The 19,612-nt window shown below is 37.8% G+C and overlaps 1 pseudogene; it reads left to right on the top strand.

Annotated features, from left to right (window-relative positions):
• The first annotated feature begins 18,609 nt into the window (after window positions 1–18,609).
• Window positions 18,610–19,355, top strand: LOC101575295 (annotated as a pseudogene).
• The last annotated feature ends 257 nt before the right edge of the window (window positions 19,356–19,612 follow it).

Here is a 19,612-nt window from a genome sequence, read left to right as displayed (position 1 = left end):
CTGCTATAAAATATATCTGTATCTTTCACTTCCTAATATGATTACTAAGATGGATAAAACCTGAGGTGCTCCTGCCAAAAACATGTAAATCATAATAAATATTAGGTAAATCCTATAAGGGAGTCTGTAAAACAAGGGACCATTCCTCCTCCTCCTAGATGATGAAGCCACATGAGTCCCAGAAACAATGCAACAGGTCAAAGGAAGCTAAAGTGGAAATGATGCTGAAAGTTGAATAAAATTTGGTTATTGTTTTCAGAATCACATTATTGCCAAATATTGTGTTCAGCTTAGGGAGTTTTTGTTGTGCTCTCTGATTTTTCTGCCCCCATAGCGAGTATCCTTCCTTTCCAAAGGTCCTTCACTTGGTCTCCTTCACTGCCAAAGAAACTCCAGGGCTTCTAGGAGAAATCATGTTTAGTATAGTTGCTCCTTCTTATTCTTCAAATGAAGTCCTTTGTCTAAACTTAAGAGGTCTTTAATCTTTTATCAGGGTTGAGATATCAGTTATATCAGTTATGTAACAGACAGTTATCAGTTATGTAACAGTTATGTAACAGTTATGTAACTGTTATGTAACAGTCCAGACACTGATTATTCAGAATGCATAGGGTTGCAAATGATGCTTATGCGCATCCTGGACCCTCCCACTGCAAGTCAGCCAGCTGCAGAAACCTAACTATGCCCTTACTTGAGCACCTATTTAGTGCTCATTGTATTGCATAAGGAAAGTAGATGGTTAAAACATTTTCCTTCTTGGAATATATTTCTTTATCTTTTTAATGTGTACTGGTGAATGAATGCAATGAGTTCCAAACACCTGAAACAAATTCAAGCTCCATTAATGTTTCTCATCTGCACCAACTACCAAATATGATGATTTATTGCACTTAATAGTGTACTAACTTGTTTTATGTCAATGTAAGTCATTTATTCGATGCCATGAAACAAATTGCTGCAAAACGTGGTAATGCATCATAATGGTGCCGCGCTTTTCTTCTCCCCATTTGTGGAAACATGTCAGGAGCACACATTTAAATTAATCAAAATGTTCTGATTTCAACATTGATTAGGTGCCTGATTTTTTCTTATTAATGATGAGGATGATATAAAAGCATTTCCACTTCTAATTATAACGATTTTATGATTTAAGATCTGGCCATTTACTATTTTACTTTTTCATTTTTAATTTAGAGGGATTTTCTTCTGTCTTGAAATATCTTACCTTGAAATTCATGTCGGAATGAAGTTTACATTACAGAAGAAAAAAAATCTCAGGAGTGCCACGAGAATGTCCCCCTCATTTATTCTTTCTCCTCTCTCATACACAGCCATGCACACACATACACATACACACATTATAACAGGCTTCGAAAGAAATTTCATATTTTAAAGTAAAATTGGAAGTTTCAGATTCTTCATTTCACTGTTTCTTAAAATACATATTTGTTCATTGTTATGGATTCTGTCTAGGTGTCCCCCAAGAGCCTCATGCAATACTCTTGGAGCAGTTTCTGGAGTTTGCGATTAATTACTGTGGGTATGGATGCTATAACTGCCCTGGGGCAGGTGATTTGCAATAAAGTGTAAAGAGGGAAGAGAAGCTAGCTGCTTGAGCTGCTGCTACTCCTCCATTTGGCTCTCTTGCCCTTTGCCACCACCATGAAAGGTTGCCCTCTGCCATGTGCTACTCTACCTTGGAGCCAGCTGAGTATGGACTGAAACCTCCAGTAACTGTGAGCTCAATAAACCTCTTCTTTCTTACTTCAATTTGGGTGTTGGGTAATTGTCTCCACAACAAGAGAAGAATAACTAAGACATTCATGATCAGCAACTATTTTCTGTTCATGTATGTTTCAAGGCTGCCTTTAAATTTATAGAAATCATCTTTTTATAGTGTCTGTAAGTTTTTGGAATTCCCCACAAATGCCCTGATTCATCCCCACCCTGTCCTACCTTTAGGCCATCACAGTAAGAAACAATGCACTGTGGGTAATGGCCAGCACATAATAAGGATTAGGCACTAATTATTTACTTGATACCATGCTTAAGACTTCATGAGTGTTTTCTTGCATTTAACAACCACAGAAATGTTACCAGGCAATAACAATCATTCTTATTATCTTATAGGTACAAAGTGGAGAAGTCACACAACTTGCCCAAGGTTATGTCACTGGCAAGTGATAGAGTAGACAGTTGTGTTTAAGTCTATCTCCATTTAGAGCTCACTGTATTAAAGTAGTACTGTGGGGTTGCCCTTGGATTTCTTACTGCCCAGTTGTCTTTCAGGATCTCACATCTATGTGTTTCTGGCATAAATGGATCCTATAAAGTCTCAAAAGTCTAAAAAACTTAAACATTGACTACCACAGACACTATCATATACTCTATGTTTATAAAGACATTGACTATCTCCCACGTAACCTCAATAACAATATGTCAAATCTTCATTCTTTCTTGGAAGTACATTTTACTTTTTATAAAATATAGCCCAAATAAATTAAATATTTTGAATAAATATCATTAAAAGCATTGAATATTCATAGTGTAACAGGAATGTACAAGCACTTTAAATATTTTGTTTTAACTGTCATAAGCAACCTATGAATTAAACTGGTTAGAAACCTGCTATATACATGAGAAAATAAACACTCTAAACCCTTTGTGTCTAAGGTCCTACTAAGAAGAAGTAGAAAAGAAATCTAACTCAGACAGGCTTGAGTTCAGAGGTCTTACTTTAAATGCTGAGGAACCTAGTTTTCACAATTGTTAATTTTGCTAATAGAGTTTGGAATTGCTGAAATCTTCCATTCTAATAGGTAACTCTATGGAAAATAATTTTCACACTAACAAGGAGCTTAAGAAAGAAATATAGGGGCCAGCGAGATGGCTCAGTGGATTAAAGTGCCTGCTTAGGCAGACACAGGGTCCAGGGTTCAATCCCCAGAGTGTCTGCAGTGCTGGCCCTGCCCCGGGGCACAGTGAACCTGTGATTGCGACTGGGCATGCTGGCGCGCACCTGTAATTTCAGTGCTTTGGAGGCTGAAAAAAGGAGGATCACTATGAGTTCGACCTGTGTGGTGAGACCCTGTAGACCTTGTACAAAATAAAAAAAAAGAAAGAAAGAAAGAAAGATAAGCAGTCACCAATGGCTGCTCAAGTAGGGAGAAAAAGCATTATATTTGACATGTTTCTCTTTGAGGAATAGTGGATAAAGGAAGAGAAGTAGTTATGCCAACTTTAGTCAAAAGAAGCTATCAGATGAAGAAAAACAAATACAAAAATTGAAATAATTTTTCTTTCCTTTTTTTTTTCTTGGCAGAGCCAGGGATTAAACTCAGACCCTAGCGCTTATCAGAGAAGTGTTTATTCCACTGAGCCATCTCCCCAACCCCGAAATAATTTTTTCAATTGAAAAGAGCTTGACATAATTTGAATTTTATTTATTGTTCACTATAGAGCATAGTTAATTGTCTTATTGATAAAAGCAAAATCCGGAGAAATTTTTATGACCAATTTTTAAACCTATAGCCTACTGGAAAAAGATCTAGTGAGAAGAGGTACTAGATGAAGATTACATTAAAAATGTAAAATTCCTATAAATGGGACTATTATTTGACTTTTCTATTGTGGATATTTGTGTGTTATTATTCAAGTATTTTACTGTATATAGCCATAAAGGCACAGCCTCCTCTGTAATATTAACTTTTAATTTCTTTCTACATAACTATGTATTTACCTCAAATCTTATCATTTTATATAAATTCTGTCCACTGACTTTCTAACTCATTCAGAAAGCTTTCATCTAGAAGCCCTTTAACCTCATTTACCTCAGAACTCCCAACTCTGAACTCGCTTACTCTACCTAAATTGATTTTTCTCCCCAAAGCCCATATTCTTCAAGAACAAGGCCACACGTGTCATGACCATATCTGTCCTCATTGGTAGGTTACTTTATCCTCCCCAGTCTTCATATTTTGCAGTGTCTCTTCTTACTTTTCATGTGCCTCTGAACCCTGCCATTTCCAGCTTAGGGTGTTATAATACTTCACTTCTAGTATCTTAGTCCTTTTGATATAGGGGAGTGAAACTCCCAACAAGAAAAATACCTGTGACAAGTTCGTGATCTCTAAAACCAAACAATGAATTTTAGGAACAACAAAGCTTAAGAGCACAGCATATTTATTGAGGGAAAGAAAGCTTCTATCTGAGAGAAGGAGAGAAGGGAGACTCCACTGGGTTGCTGTCTCAGTTGCTTTTTACTCATTGCTGTGATAAAATACCAGACAAGGAAGAAAATGCTTATTTAGCTCTCAGTTAGTGGAGGTTTCAGTCCATACTCAGTTCGCTCCAAGGCAGAGTGGTACATGGCACAGAGCAGCAGTTCCCGGCAGCGGAAAACAGCAAAGAGCAAAGGGAGGGGCAGCAGGCTGTTAAAAGTCTCCCTTCCTTACATTTGTATGCAGATTATCTGCCCCATGGTGGGTGTGGCACTCATACCCATAATCCCAGCACTGGATCATGAATCAGTCATGAACTCTAGGAGCTGCCCCAATGACTACATAAGGCTTTGGGGGGACAGCCAGAAACAAAACATAATTGTTGCCCAGGAATCTGTCTACCCTTTCTAAGGATATTTATAGAGCAAAATTATGAGGTGAGGTGGGTCTAAGGTGGAAAACATGGGAACTTGCACATGAGGTGGGACAAAACTATGGTCCACCAATAAGGTTACAAGCATGATTGTTCAGGCGAAATTGATTACATACAGGACCAAATGGGAAAGTGAGTCACATAGCAAGTAGGCATGATACAAAACAGGGTCTTTGCCAGGAGTGGTTGGATTAGTGACTCTTCCTGGCTTCCTCAAGGTGATTATCAATCCTGAATGCTTGTCTTTAGGAAGGTAAGCATTTGTTTAATCTTTGATCTTCAGGTCTGGCCCACAGCAGGAGCGTCTGTCTGTCTCATAGCTGCAAAGTATCTTTTCTTGCCTACTGTATCATTGAGGGCCTAGCCATGTCTGACTGTCTAAAATATTTCAATCTAACTCTGTTGCCTACAACACTTCTATAGTACAATCTTCTGCCTATGGTTAACTCCTCTGGTTTCTGTGACTGTAGATTTGCATACTCTACCCTACAAACTCAGTTTTGTTAGAAGTCATTAACTCAGGGCCAGCAAGATAACTCAGCAGACTAAATATCTGCTTATGCAAGTGTAGGGAGCAGGATTTGATTCCTGGTACCCCATGGCATGCTGGTCTCACCCCTTGGCAAGCTAAGCCAGCTACTGAGTATGGGCATTGTGACACAGGCCTGTAATGCCAGTGCTGGGGGAGACTGAAAACAGGAAGATCACTATGAATCTGAGCTGCTTAGTGATACCTTGTATCCCCCCCCCAAAAAAAACATTAACTCCATGCAATTCCTTTAACTGTAACTTCAATTTTAATTAATTAAATTTAATGAAATTAAACATGTATTTTGAAGGTATGCTAGCTTTATTTCAAATTCTCAATAGTTAACCAGCTAAAAGCATGTGGCTGGTAACTACCATGCTGAACAACATACTACAAACATTTCCATCAGAATTTTTGACAGGGCATTGTGCCTTCACAGAACATAGGCCTCCACAAGTTTAATCCTCTCCTAGGCTCTTGGTGCTTTAGAAGGCTGTTGGCCTTTAGCAGTCTATATTTCCATCTTTGCACTTCATACTGATGCCTTGGGTAGAGTTTGCCCAACTTTCTCCTTTTTATTTTTCTCCTGCATATATTCTCAGACACTCTAATCAGTCATCCCAAAGAGTGGAAGGGGCAAAACACCATGAACATATTTACTGTGATTTTTGTTGTCATAAGTTCTGAATATATTTTTGTAATTAATGCAAGCTTATTTGGATCCCAAAAGAAGCTTTGCAATTATGGTTTGTGCATATTCTCAGATATTTACTTACTTACTTACTTACTTATTTATTTTGAGGTGCTAGAGATTTTAAGTGTGTGTGTGTGTGTGTGTGTGTGTGTGTGTGTGCGTGCGTGTGTGTGTGTGTATACATCCAAACCTCATGCTTGCCAGTCAAGCATTGCACCACTAAGCTAAATCACTGGTCTGGATACTCTCATTTAAGGAAAAATTTTAACAACTGTCTCTCCTTCCAGCTATTTTTCTAAGTAGGTATCTATGCATTCATATCATTCACATTTTTTAACCTGTAGGTAAGTTGGTTTGGTCTTATTAAAATAATACAAAAACACATAGTTCACAAACACCTTTGAACAATTAATACATATTTTTAGAAGAGTATTAGAGCTTAGGAAGGAAAGTAAAGAGAGCTCACATGACTTGTTCTCCAATTGTCCCCTGTATTAAACATAGGTTAATGAAACTTACTTGTTACATTGATTAACCATTATTGATACAGCATTATTAATTAAAATTCATAGTTTGCATATACATTATGAGTTCTGACAAATAGATGATGTAGATCCAATGCACATGATCTTCACTGCCAGGAACCCCTCTCTGTGTATCCCACTGTACTTAGGAGCCCTGGATCCACTGGTATCTTTAGTGTCTCACATTCCTGTCTTTTCCAGAATGTCATAGAAGTGGAATCACACATTACATATTTCTTTCATATAGACTCTTTCTCACTTAGTACTATGAATGTCTTCTCACTGTTTAGTAGCTCATTTTTTTATGGCTTAGTTACATTCCAATTAATGGGTTGTATCTGAGTGTATCAGTTCACCTGAAGTTAATGATAAACTTCTTATTCCCACATTTTTATAAATAAAGTTGCTATAAATGCTTCTGCACAGGATTTGGTGGAAGAATATTTTAAATTCATGTGAAGAAACACCAAGGAAGGAAATTGCTGAGCTGTATAGTATAAGTGTTTCTAATTTTTCAAGAAAGACCCAAGTTGTAATCCAATAAGGTCAATATGACATCCAATGTGTTGCATTCCTATCAGCATCTTCTCCTCTGTATTGTCAGCATCATTTGATCTTTTCAGATGTTTTGGGTTTTAGCCAGACTAATAAGTATATAATAAGTATAAATCTTCTATTTTCTTTTGATTTTTCTTGATTGTGTCAGTTGATGTTGAATAAATTGACTTGTTTAAATTTCCACTCTCCCTGAGTGTATCTAATTTTATGACACAACTTTGGTTTCCTTCTTTATGACAGTGTACTTTTTAATTTTCATTTTATATTATTCTGTAACACTTCAAATATTTAATTTTTTTAAATTGTGAATTACTTATATTTCATTAATAAGTCAACCACATGTCCTCTTTGCTGGGAGTAGTCTTGGTTTGCATATGTTGCCCAGTAGGGTCCCAGTTTGAATAATAAATTATTTATCACCCTGCTTAAATAGCTTCTTGAATTATAAAGCAGAAGCCACTCTTGCACTTTCCTTTCCCTGTCTCTATGATTTTCAATAACGTTAAAATCATGGGGGATGTGAGTGGGTGAATACAAGATCCCCCTTAGGATGAGCTGGCTTCTGTCCTTGGTTACCTTCCAGATCAGGACATTAGCATTGCAAACTTTACACTGAGCTTCCTGGTCACCTAATGCTTCAGCCCACAGTGCCTCTGGTCGCATGTTTTCTACTCATCTGACAACAGGTATGTGATAACCTGATGTTGTTTGTCCCTTGCATATGCAGGTGAAGTCATCTCTTTTTGCTGCCAAGTGCTGGCCTCCTTGGGTTGGTCAACCTGTCTTGCCATTCCATGCCTTCTAGCTGACACTGGTAAAATTGTGCAAGAAATAAAGGGTCCTTTTGTTGAACAAATTTTAAAAGTCTGAAGCCTGGTGTGACTTCAACATCAAACTATTCACCAAGTTCCCAAAGGCCAAACTGCCTTCATGAAGCATGTCTACTCCATTCTTCTGGTACATTATTAATAAGGACCTAAATATGCAGCTAGTTCCAGAGACAACCCCTCCCTTGCACATGGCATCTTGCAGATTTCACCTCATGAACCACTATTGTGCTTGCAGTCCACAAGTCAACAAGGCTGGAAAGCTCCTGCACAAGGCTGTACCACATCTGTTTCTTGTTTGTTTTTATAAATCTATTCTTCCACTCTAGATGATATGTGTAGTCAATAGTTACTTACTCTCTTAAAATTATAAACTAGTTCAAACACAAAGAAAACTGCAAAAATGCATTCTGCATCTTCTTGCAGCCCTACAACCAAAGTGAAGTGGTAAGCATATAGAGATTTTAAGTGTTGAAAACCTTTACATATGTGCCACTTACGAAGCATAAAGATTTTTTTCCTTTGCTATCCAAAAAGATTTACCTTGTATTATGTTCAAATTCCCATTTTATACAACATTTGAAAATTCCCACACGGCAGGAAAGATGGTAAACACAACTTATGCAGGATCCAAAATTAATAGTAAATACTGTATAGTCTTCCCCACAGAAAACTACAGCAATTATAATTGTATAATAACAATTATATAGCACACACCACATTAAAATTAAGCCAACCACAATTCCAATTACTTTTTCTTTTTTATTGTTTGAAGAAAGCGGTCCATAGTGCAGACAACCAAGTAAAGTCATTTCTAGTTCTCAGAATGAGGCTTTCACCCATGCAGGGGTGCTGAATCATCGAATTTTCTTTCATCCTTCTTCTGTGAATAAACACAAGGTTTTGGTCCTCATGGAAATTGATCCTGTGAGTTTCTTGGCTGCTAAAATAAATATATATATGGATACCTGTAAGTGACATTCCTATTATTTCAAAGAGAATGAAGGGATTAAAAGGAAAGGAGTCTAGGCTGCGGAGGGCCACAGATCCTAGTCTTTCTGATGCCATTAATAAGAATTTAAGAGTAGTAGCTAGAGTGCAGAGGCTCTATAAGCAAAAGTAAATTTATGCTGAATGGCTTTTAGCCTGAAAGATAAAAGTAATTATACTTTCCTAAATGCCTTTTCTAGGATGATATATTTTGCCTAAAGTTTTCACTGGAATTTTTTGGCTCCTCAATAGAACATATCAAATGAGATCTTTTCCATTTCTAGTCCTCTGTTGAAAGATGCTTTAATGAATGCTATACTTAGCAATCACGAAAAGGAATTATTCTAATTCTAATATGAACAGCTGATAAGCCATCTCCTCTCAATGTAAGATGACACTTTGAACCATAAAATTCTTTTTCAAAATTCAGTGGCACCTCAGTTCATGAACTTAATTTGTTCCATCATTCTAGAAAGGATGGCACCAGTCTTGATTCATTTCCTGATGTGGGGTTCTCAAACAAAAACAAAATTTTGCCAAAGGCTTCTGTTTGTGAACCAAGCTGTCTGAAAACAAAAGTGTTCATGAACTGAGGCACCACTGTACAGCACTGTTCAAAATGAATGTCATTTGGTCTCTGGAAATAAAATACAACAAAAATGGCTGAGGTAGATAGGTATGAACCTTAAAGGAAAAAACCTCAGATATTATTAATTTAAATTCTTTCCCAAAATTGGAATTCATGTTGTAACCCAGAGAGCTGGTAGTCCATGGTCCCTTTTATTTTTTATATTATTTTATTTTTTTTCATGGTCCCTTTTAATGCTTCCAGCTTCTAGGCGCTCATGCTTTTGGAAGCAGATCTGTGGACTGTCAGCTTCGTTTTTTTAGGAAGGTAATTTCCATGGTGAGTATAGTGCATCATCTGGGAGAATTCCTTCCACATGTTCAGTACAGTTTTGGCCTCTGAAGCAACACAGAATATTCTCTATTTGCCACTGGTTAATGACAGGCTAGGTCTAAACTTGAGGACTCAGGACACGGCTTCGCAGCAGGGGGTGAAATTGAAATATTGCTGAGTGACTTAGAAGAGTCAAGACCAAACCCTTGCATAACAAGGACATGACATGTCTCAGCAAGTTCAGAAAACGGACAGAGAGACACGCTCTGAGAAGCAAAAGTTAGACACTAATTAGCCTGTCTATACTAGGTGGATCAGCCAATATTCTTAAATCTTTTATTTGAAGGTATTTCAAAAATTTTGTTTATGCATTTTTTTGTGGATAAACAAATACATTAGTAGGCTCATCCAGGAGTTTCAGCAACTATAACTGAGACAGACATCAGTGATTTTTGTGCAAGTGTTACAATACACAGTGATTTTGTACAAGTGTTGGACACAGGTCATAACTCTTTATCAGTTATCACCCTATGCTACCGATATTGTATGTCTATTTGGGGGTTCTAACTTTATGGTGGCACCTCAGACAAAAAATGTATAGAGCAATAACTTACATGTAACAAATTAGTTATTTTTGTGCTTTGAACTGATGTTTTATTCAATTTTTTAATTACTATGTTAGTGGTACATAATAATCACATTTATCTTCAATTCATTTTCATTCACTTTTCTCCCCCTTCCTCACTCTGTCTCTCCTTTCCTTGGTCCCCTTTCTAATATTTTTCAAAATTTTTCTCTGATTGTTACCCCAGATATATATATATATATATATATATATATATATATATATATATAATTCTTGTACACACTCATATATGCCCACACATAATTCTTTTTTCGAGGAAGTGGCATGATTGTACTTATGTGAAGCCTCTTAGTGCCACGAGAAAGATCTCTTGTGTCACTACAAGTAACTGAAGTATTAGAGATAAATTGGAAGGGGCTTCCTAAGTGCTTCAGCCTCTAGAACCCTAACTGGAAGGACACCAAATAACAAAACATAGCTTCTCTTCACCTGCCCCCCCCAACCCACATACACCTATGCAATTTCTTTCAGGACTTAATTCTCTGACACATTGCACTCCGTAGCACTATTTGAGTTTACTTAAAATGCATGATGACACCTTTGAGAATAATGTAAGAACAAGTATGCTGTTAGATTTAAATTCACTATTTAGGGGCCAGGGAGATGGCTCAGTGGAATAAGCACTTCCCTGGCAAGTGCAAGGGCCTGAGTTCAATCCCCAGTTCCGCAAAAAAATTAAAAAATTAAAAATTAAATTAAATTAAAAAGTAAATAAATAAATAAATAAATAAATAAATTCACTATTTAAATTCAGAGATTAAGAAGGGTCAGTCAAACAACTCAGCAAATTAAAGTGCCTGCAAGCAAGCGCAGGGGCCAGGGGTTCGATCCCTGGGCCTGTTGAGCTGGCCCTGCCCTGGGGCGCACTGAGACAGCAATTAAGACTGGGCATGGTGGCGCCCGCCTGTAATCCCAGCACTTGGGAGGCTGTAAAGTAGGATCACTATGAGTCTGATCTGGTAGTGAGACCCTGAACACCCTGTAGACCCTTCCCTAAAATACAGAAAAAAATAAAAATAAAATAAATTCAGAGTTTATTGAAGGTTCTTTAGAACTAACATTTTAAGTGCTGATTTCTTTTATCTTTAATACGATGGCAAGAAAAAAAATTTTGTTCAGCCTCAATCACAAAATAAATGTTATTAAATATCAAAAATATTTAAAACTTTATTTATAGAGTGTATATCTGTCTCTCTTTGTTTCTAAAGCCCAATACTGGACATAGACTTGCTCTATTGATGTGCTTCTTTTTTCCATTAGAACTATTTGCAGGCTGTGCTTTCTCTTGCAACAGGTAGTAGCTACATTTATCAAAAATCTTGTCAGTTTTGTAGGTAGACAGCTGTCAACCTACATCTATATTGTTCTCTGAAACAGGATAGGGAAGACTCAATATTAAGCATTTAATACCTTAATAGTATAAAAGGCTGATAAAGTTTTCATTGAGCCATTTAATTCAGTGTCTAAGTTTACCTTTCACTTTTTCAAATCACAAATTCTTTAAGCTCCTGTGTTCATAGAATAACTGATGTGTTCATGGATAGATTTCCAATTCCTAGGTATGTTCTGGGACTTGTGACCCAAAGCAAATTTATACTGCATTTTAGATCAGAGCCTAATTTTAATTTCTTACCTGTTGTGACTAAGGTATGCTTCAAGCAGCAGAATAAGTTCAATTCATTACAAATGGCTATTTTAATATAAATGCAATTATGATAGGCAGCTAAGTTAGATATTAATAGATAGTCAGACAAGGAGGGTCTCAAGACAATCACTACAAAAGAGGAGAACACAACAAAACTGGCTGGAGGCCATTTGTTGAAGGTCAGACCTTAAGGTAAAGAAGCAATGACCAGGGTATACACCTTCCTGATGGATACACAATACCTTGAGATGGTGCTCAGATTGGTATCACATGGTTTAGCAAAATGCAGATAGACATCAGTCACTCAGTTGGGTGAACAGAACATCTGGACCCATCTCTTCCCCAAATGGCTTTGTGCTGTCCATTTACACTTGTTCTGTGATTTGCCTCCCATGGGATCAGTATTAGTTAAGTAGCTAGACTTACAATGTGGTAGGGTTGATTGCAATTTTGATCTACACTGTAACCACATCATGACTTTGCAGTCTAAGTTACCCTTGACAAAGGCCTTGATGGCAGCTGGCTTTTGGGACCCCTGCTATCTCTCAGGGTCTATCTCTCAACAAAGCTTTCTCGCCCTTCATCTCTGTTGTTCCTTGGGATTCATTCTTTGATTTTGAATGGCAACAAGGTCACTTATATGACAACTAGCAGACTGGGAATTATATATCTCCCTTATCAGTGTTCATACGGAAAACATTTGGAGATATGTCTGATTCTTTCATTATTCTCATGGGGAAAGCTTAGGTTGAAATTAATTTCAGTAGCTTCACTGCTGTAAGGGGTTGAATAACACACATGGTAATTGTGCAGTATCTCTCACAGCTTTATAAGAATCATATGTTTAACAACTATACAAATAAAATGGGAAATAACACTGCCTGAGCTAACTTCATTTCTTTAACTAATATATAGAGGGCCTCACTATGAAGTTACTGCCGGCTGTCATGCTCACCAGGCTGGTGAGGGGCTGGGCTCGACCTTGGGACCTTGCACTTGCCCGGCAGACACCTATGCCTCTGAGCTATCTCTCCAGGTCCCTCTTGAACTATTCTTAGCCCAAATTAGTCAGGGCAGCACATACTGGTAATCCCAGAACTGGCCAGGCTGAGACAGAAGGACTGCAGAGAGTTAAAGGCCAGCCTGGACTATCCAGTGTGTCAATTTAAGGCCAGCCTGAACTACACAGCAAGACTTTATCTCAAAACAAAAACAGAAACAAAAGCATTATTCTATTTATTTTGAGAGTTTTGTATATGCTAATCCCATATTAAAACAATTCTTCTTCATTTTTTCGTAGTATGCTGTTTTGTCCTACCTGTTCCCTTGTATCAACCATAAGTAATCTATCATTACCAAAATCTGACCAAAATGGACAAGCTGCATATCCATTCCTACCTCAAATGTAGGAAGCTATCTGTTCTGATTTGAAATAGCTACCATTCTACTCTGCTGTCACCCGTCATTTTCATTGCTGCCATTAGAAAGAAATCTTTGAGCACTGGTGCTTTATCGTGGCATTCCGGATACAAAGGGCCAACAATAAGATCTCTGCTTGTATAACAAATATCAAAGCCATTCTTCTTTCCATAACAAAATCTTCTTTTTCAGTGGTAATTGCTTCCAAGCCACATTAACACTGTGTCACCTTTGACAGGCACATTCTCGCTTGGCATCACATTGCTGCACATGCTTTTTTTCCTAACTTACCTGGAATGTTTACCCCCTTCAAAGAAGTACAATATCATTGTCTATTGAGTAGACAGGCTGCAGGGCAGAGGAAATGCCAAATTGGAACAGCCTTTTTATGCTTCCAAATTAGCCGAGGCATCTACAAATTAGTAAAGCATCAGCTGTCGATGACCTAGTAGGCCCAGTGTACCAGTCATACCATAGTCAACAATCACTTGAAGCCCTGAGAGCACTGCTTGTTTTAAAGCATCAACTCTCTTGTTTGCTCCTGGTAATGGGAGGCAATGATGAGCATGGCTCATTGACTTGAGAATGTAATTTTAAAACATTCAGGCTCGGCATCAGTTGGGAATGTTTTCAGACTCAATATTGTTTTCTGGGGTTATTTTCAAGTTGAAAAGCTAACATTTTTGTCTTTGTCTGTGTTTCTCTTCATTGTTACAGACTTTAATTCTAGAGCAAAGTCACCAAATAGCTCAGGTTGGGCTCACACTAGCCATCTTCCTGTCACAGCCTCCCAGATGCTGGAATTACAGGCATATGTTAAGCCCTGGCTTCCCAAGATCTAATAGATGCACACTCAGCTCAATTAATTGCAAATGGCTGCAGTTAAAGTGATGCATAGTTCAGTATTCATACAGAAAATATTTGGAGATATGGTGGATTTGCAGCACACATCAATTCTCATAGGGAAGGACTGTGTCAAAATTTATCCTGGGGTCTTGCTGATTGCCAAGGAGATGGCCTCAAGCAAGTAGGTTCTGCAGTATTTATTAGTGAAGCAAAGGGTCTTTGGGGGCATCACTCTAGAGATTCTTTATTATTTCATCACAGCTCCTGAGAATTACCACTATTCAGTGTAACAGACCCTGGAAAAAGTTAATCCAGATCTTGGATACTAGAAATTGCCATATAATCTCCATAAATTATCCTAGATCTGTTCTTCTCGAACTTTGACTTCCAAGAAAAGGCTTCAGCAACACCAACAAAGCCACCAAGAATACAAATTTGGGAATCTCACCCAGAGTTACTGAACGAGAAGCTCTGGGAGAGGGGTAAGACCTTGGCGTTTCAGCAGACCCTCCTGATGATTCTGATGCCCCCTGAACTCAGAGAGCCACTGAACTGTAATCACTCCATAATTAGACGAGGTGAGCTATATTTTCCACTTGCACAGAAGGTACCTCCTTGAGAAATTAGAGGTATGGTAATTAGGAAGACAGTGTCTCGGGGATCCTTCTAAGTATGTGCTTTCCTCGAACTGTTTTACTGATATTCACACTGTTAATGATCTTGAAAGGTGAAGATTAAGTCAGGGATTTAAAGTGGACCTTCCAAAGGACCTCTGAAGGCCTCCATGAAATGACTTTCATAGCCTCTGCTTGTTTCTCTTGTTAGGTTGATAAATGCCAACTACTGGACAGTGTAGAGTCAGTATGTATAATGATGTAATATTATTAGATAATTGTCGAACTGCTATTTTAAGAGTATTTCTTAATGACACATTTCTTGATAGCTTAGTGTTTTTTTTCTTTCCATTCATTGATTTATTCTATATTTGACAGTTTAAAAACAAAATTTATATTTAAATTTTATTTATTTATTTAATTTGAGACAGGATCTCGCTATGCAGCACAACCTGGTCTTGAGCTCAATATGTAGGCTAGACTGGCCTCAAATTCATGAGAATCCTCCTGCCTCAGCCTCCCAAGTGCTGGGATTACAGGCATGCACCACCATGCCTAGTTTATATCTTTGTTATTTGATTTCTTATTATTTTTGCTACTTTCCCCAAGAAAAACATGATCATTTAGTCATGTGTTTATTATTTTGACTACATTTTTCTGTGTTGTTTAACTTTTTCCATGAGTTACTTTTATTTTTTTATTTTATTTTTGTGGATCCGGGACTTGAACTCAGGCCCTTGCGCTTGCCAGGGAAGGGTTTATTCCACTGAGCCATCTTGCTGGCCCCTCCATGTGTTACTTTTAAACTGAGTTCCTTCTTTTAATGTAAATAAATGATTCGCAGGCCGGCCAAATAGTTCAGGGGATTCAAGTGCCTACAAGTGCCTGCTTAGGCAGACACAGCAGTCAAGTTCTATACCTAACCGGCCTTGCCTCTGGAGTGCACTGAGATGGCCATTGAGACTGGACGTGATGGCACATGCCTGTAATCCCAGCATTTGGGAGGCTGAACACAGATGGATCACTACGAGTCCGATCTATGTAGTGAGATCCTGTAGACTCTTAAAAAAAAAAATAAATGATTCGCATTCCTGGCATAAAAATTTTGTATAAATTTATGTATATAAACATATGTCTAAAAGTTAAATATTTTAATCCCTTTTTTAAAGTTTCTAGGTCTTCATCAGTTTATCTCAGTATTATATTCATAATGCAGAGGTATATTATATCATTTGTTAAATGTATCAGGCATTTGATAGTCATGATGCTAGATACCTAATGAAGGTCAGTACCATTATTTACTAGGAAAATGAAATCAAAACCAGAATGAGATCTTCCACAAATCCTAGGATGGCTAAAATTAAACATATTCACAAAAATGAGAAATGTTAAGGGCATTGAACAACTAAACTCTCATCCATGATGTTAGAAATGCAAATTAGTTTTGACAGTTGGAGGCTATTTGTGAATGATTTCTTCCGTTACCTTCACACTGATTATTCTACAAATATTTTGAAAACAGAACACTACTTATTAAAAATGAAAAGCTTTACTTTTCAGTTGTGGCAGCTTAGGACTAGACCTCAATAGTCTTACTTTTTAATATCTGAGCTCCTAAGTGAGGACAGGAACTGCTTGTAGCCAACAGAAGCAAAGTGAAGACTCCCATGAGCATATTAGGTCAGAGCCCAGGCTGCAAAAACTGGGGCTTTTCTCTAATTACTGTGAGGAAGCAAGCTGCTTTGAATCAAGCCATTATTGCCAATGAAGCCAGGTTGCAAGAAACTACAAGCGATGCCAAGGAACTGAGCAGCTTCTAGCAACACACTAAAGCCTTCAGTGCTTCAGCCAGGATGAATTGAGCACTAGCAGCAACATAAAGGAGGTTGGAAGTGGACCTTTACCCCAGCCCAGGCTCTGCTGGGCAACCAGTCCTGGCCCATACCTCGATGTACTCTGTGAAACCCTCAAGTAGAAAATCTAGTTAAACCATGCCTACTCCTGTGACACATAGATCCTGTGGCCTAACAAGTATGTGTTTCTTTAAACTGATAATTTTGAGGTACTATGTAACCTAGCAACCTAAAATATAAACATTCATTCCTTTCTTTATAAGGCTTCCAGTTTTGACAGCTGTGGCAACGCCTTATCCTACTTTCCTCTCAGAATAAATGATTTGTTCTAGACACTTAACAGTCAGCGTTTGTCAACTATGAAATAATAATAAATAATAATAATAAATGTCTCCGTGTCAGCTTACATATTTAAAGACATTTTTCTCAAAATTGTTAAGTGTAATCTTTCAAGATTTCCATAGAAGGCCTATTATCATTGATTAGATGGATGATCCTGACATTATGATTATCCCAATAAATTTTTTAAATTCATTATTGAACAACTGGAAATGTCTTATAGATGGTAGCAGCAGCTATGCCACATGGGTAATGAGCATGTGATGTGGGAAAATAGTGATTACATAAACTTACAAAAAATGAAATATCTAAAATCACATCTCAAACATATCTTAATAGTATAAAATAAACTAATAGAATGACAGAAAAGTCAACAAATAGTAGACAGGGACGCCAATATCCAGAAAGAAACATGGACTGAAAAGCGTACTATCGCAAAGTAAATGTTATTTATGTCTGAATGCTTGAAAATTTTGGTATCTTATGATTTTTATGTTATTCTTTTTTGTTTGTTCTGTTCTGTTTTGTTTGGTGGAACCGGGGATTGAACTCCAGCGCTTGTGCTTGCCAGGGAAGCGCTTATTCCAATGAGCCATCTCCCCGGCCCCTTTTATGCTATTCTTTATAACTGTATCACTTTTTCAAAAACTTTAGCGTGTATCTCGTGTATCCAATACAGTAGTCCCTCACTATTTCGCCGTGCGACTTTTGTGAACTCACTGTGTCTCAAGTTTTCAAAAAATATTAATCTAAATTATTTATCACAGAATTTTTTGCTATATTGCAGGATTTTGCAGTACCATACAGTATGCATATTGTTAAAATTACGTACAGAACATTAGAAATGTTTTTGAAAAGTGTGATAAAGGTTTATAGGGTGTGGGAAGGGTTTATAAAGCCTTAAAGTATATATAAATACTAAAATAAATTTACTATTGCTACTTCGCTGATTTTCACTTATTGCAGGGGTGTCTGGAATGTAAACTCTGTGATAAGTGATGGACCACTGTACAAACATTATCTTAAGGAAAATTACGAGTAGAAATAAATATTTCATAAAATGAAGAGCGAACCATGAAAACATGATTTTGGTTTAGGTTCAGTGGCGGTGAACGTTTTAGAGCTTTCAGTGATAACAAACAGCCCGGTGTAGCAGGCCTGCCCCGTCACACGCTGCTTTCACAATCCTTATGTGTTTTATTTTGAGTGCAGAATCTTGTCAAACATTGTTATCTTTTGATTCTAATTTTGAAACAGGACGCTAATGATTATGTGGTCCGAGCATGATGGTGAAACTACAATAAATAGTAATATTACACTTTTCTTGGGTCTGTTCTCTGTCTTTGCGAAAATTCCAAGCTTTCAATCTATCCCAGTTTGGCGACACCTGGGCAAGAATCTGGGCCACCACCGGTGCGGTTGGGAAGTGGTAACTGAGGCTCTGAGGGTTGCACCCACGACTTGCGAACTGAGCAACATGCCGCTCATTCAGTCCCTCTGCTAAGCTATAACAATATGTTAATCAGAACTGTTTGGCATATTCCTGAAGGAGGCTTTCAGTAGGGGCCACTATGCTTTGCTTCATTCAGAGATTTTCTCAAACATCTTCAGAGATGCTGAAGCGTGCTTTCACAGTGAGACTAGGAGCCCTCAGGAGAACAGATGCATGTGCCCTCACGACATTTCTTCAGCAGAACCTTCCCCCTTTATGTCCAAGGCCTTGCTGTTTTCCATCATTTCCAGTGTGCATGAGTAAGGCACAATGCTCTCATACATCCCCATGCAGCTTGAAGAAGCACCAGAAGCAAGAAGTACTTCCAGTCAGGCCACCAGCGACCATCACTTACTGCCTGAAAGCCCAAGGCCAGCATTGTACATAACTCTGGCAGGACTAAACCTTTCCATTGCTCCACCATTAATCATGGTCATGACAAAGTCTTGTATCCCTGTATTAGCTTTTACTCCGATTGCTCATGGAGCCAGTTTCCTGTCCTTTTTGGGAGGAGTCAGGTGGAGATTTGCTCTGACAGAAGGTAGTCCAGCCAAGCCAGACTTTCTTAATTTAGCTAAAAGTATAGTTCTGATTGTGTTTTCATTCCTCATTTCTGAAAGACTCTGTGAAGCCATAATCACAGTAATAATAGGTTTGGGGATAGCATTACATGTTGAAGTTTTTATCTTGCCACATTATCCCAACTGGTTTAAAGCCCTAAGGATAATAGTCACTTTAGTGGCTTTTTTTTCATTTGTGATTACTTTAATACTTCAAGATATTTACCCAGAGAAAGGACCTCAGGGACCAGGTCAAGTAGAATAAATATAACTTTGTTGGTTAAAAAAAAAAAATTGATCCCAGTTTGTTTCAGTTACTTTTTACTCTTTGCTGGGACAAAATACTGGCACTCAGAGTTAAGAAATGAAAGGTTTATTTTGCTCATGGTTAGTGGAGGTTTCAATCCATACCTGGCTGGCTCCCAGGCAGACTGGCACATAAAAGAGAGCAGCCGTTCACGGCAGCAGAAAACAGCAAGAGCAAAGGGAAGGGCAGTAGCTGCGACTTCTAGCCAGCCTCTC

The sequence above is a fragment of the Octodon degus genome, unplaced genomic scaffold, assembly GCF_000260255.1.
Source record: "Octodon degus isolate 3935 unplaced genomic scaffold, OctDeg1.0 scaffold00267, whole genome shotgun sequence".
NCBI classification, from domain to species: domain Eukaryota; kingdom Metazoa; phylum Chordata; class Mammalia; order Rodentia; family Octodontidae; genus Octodon; species Octodon degus.
This window is presented reverse-complemented; position numbering and strand designations above follow the sequence as displayed.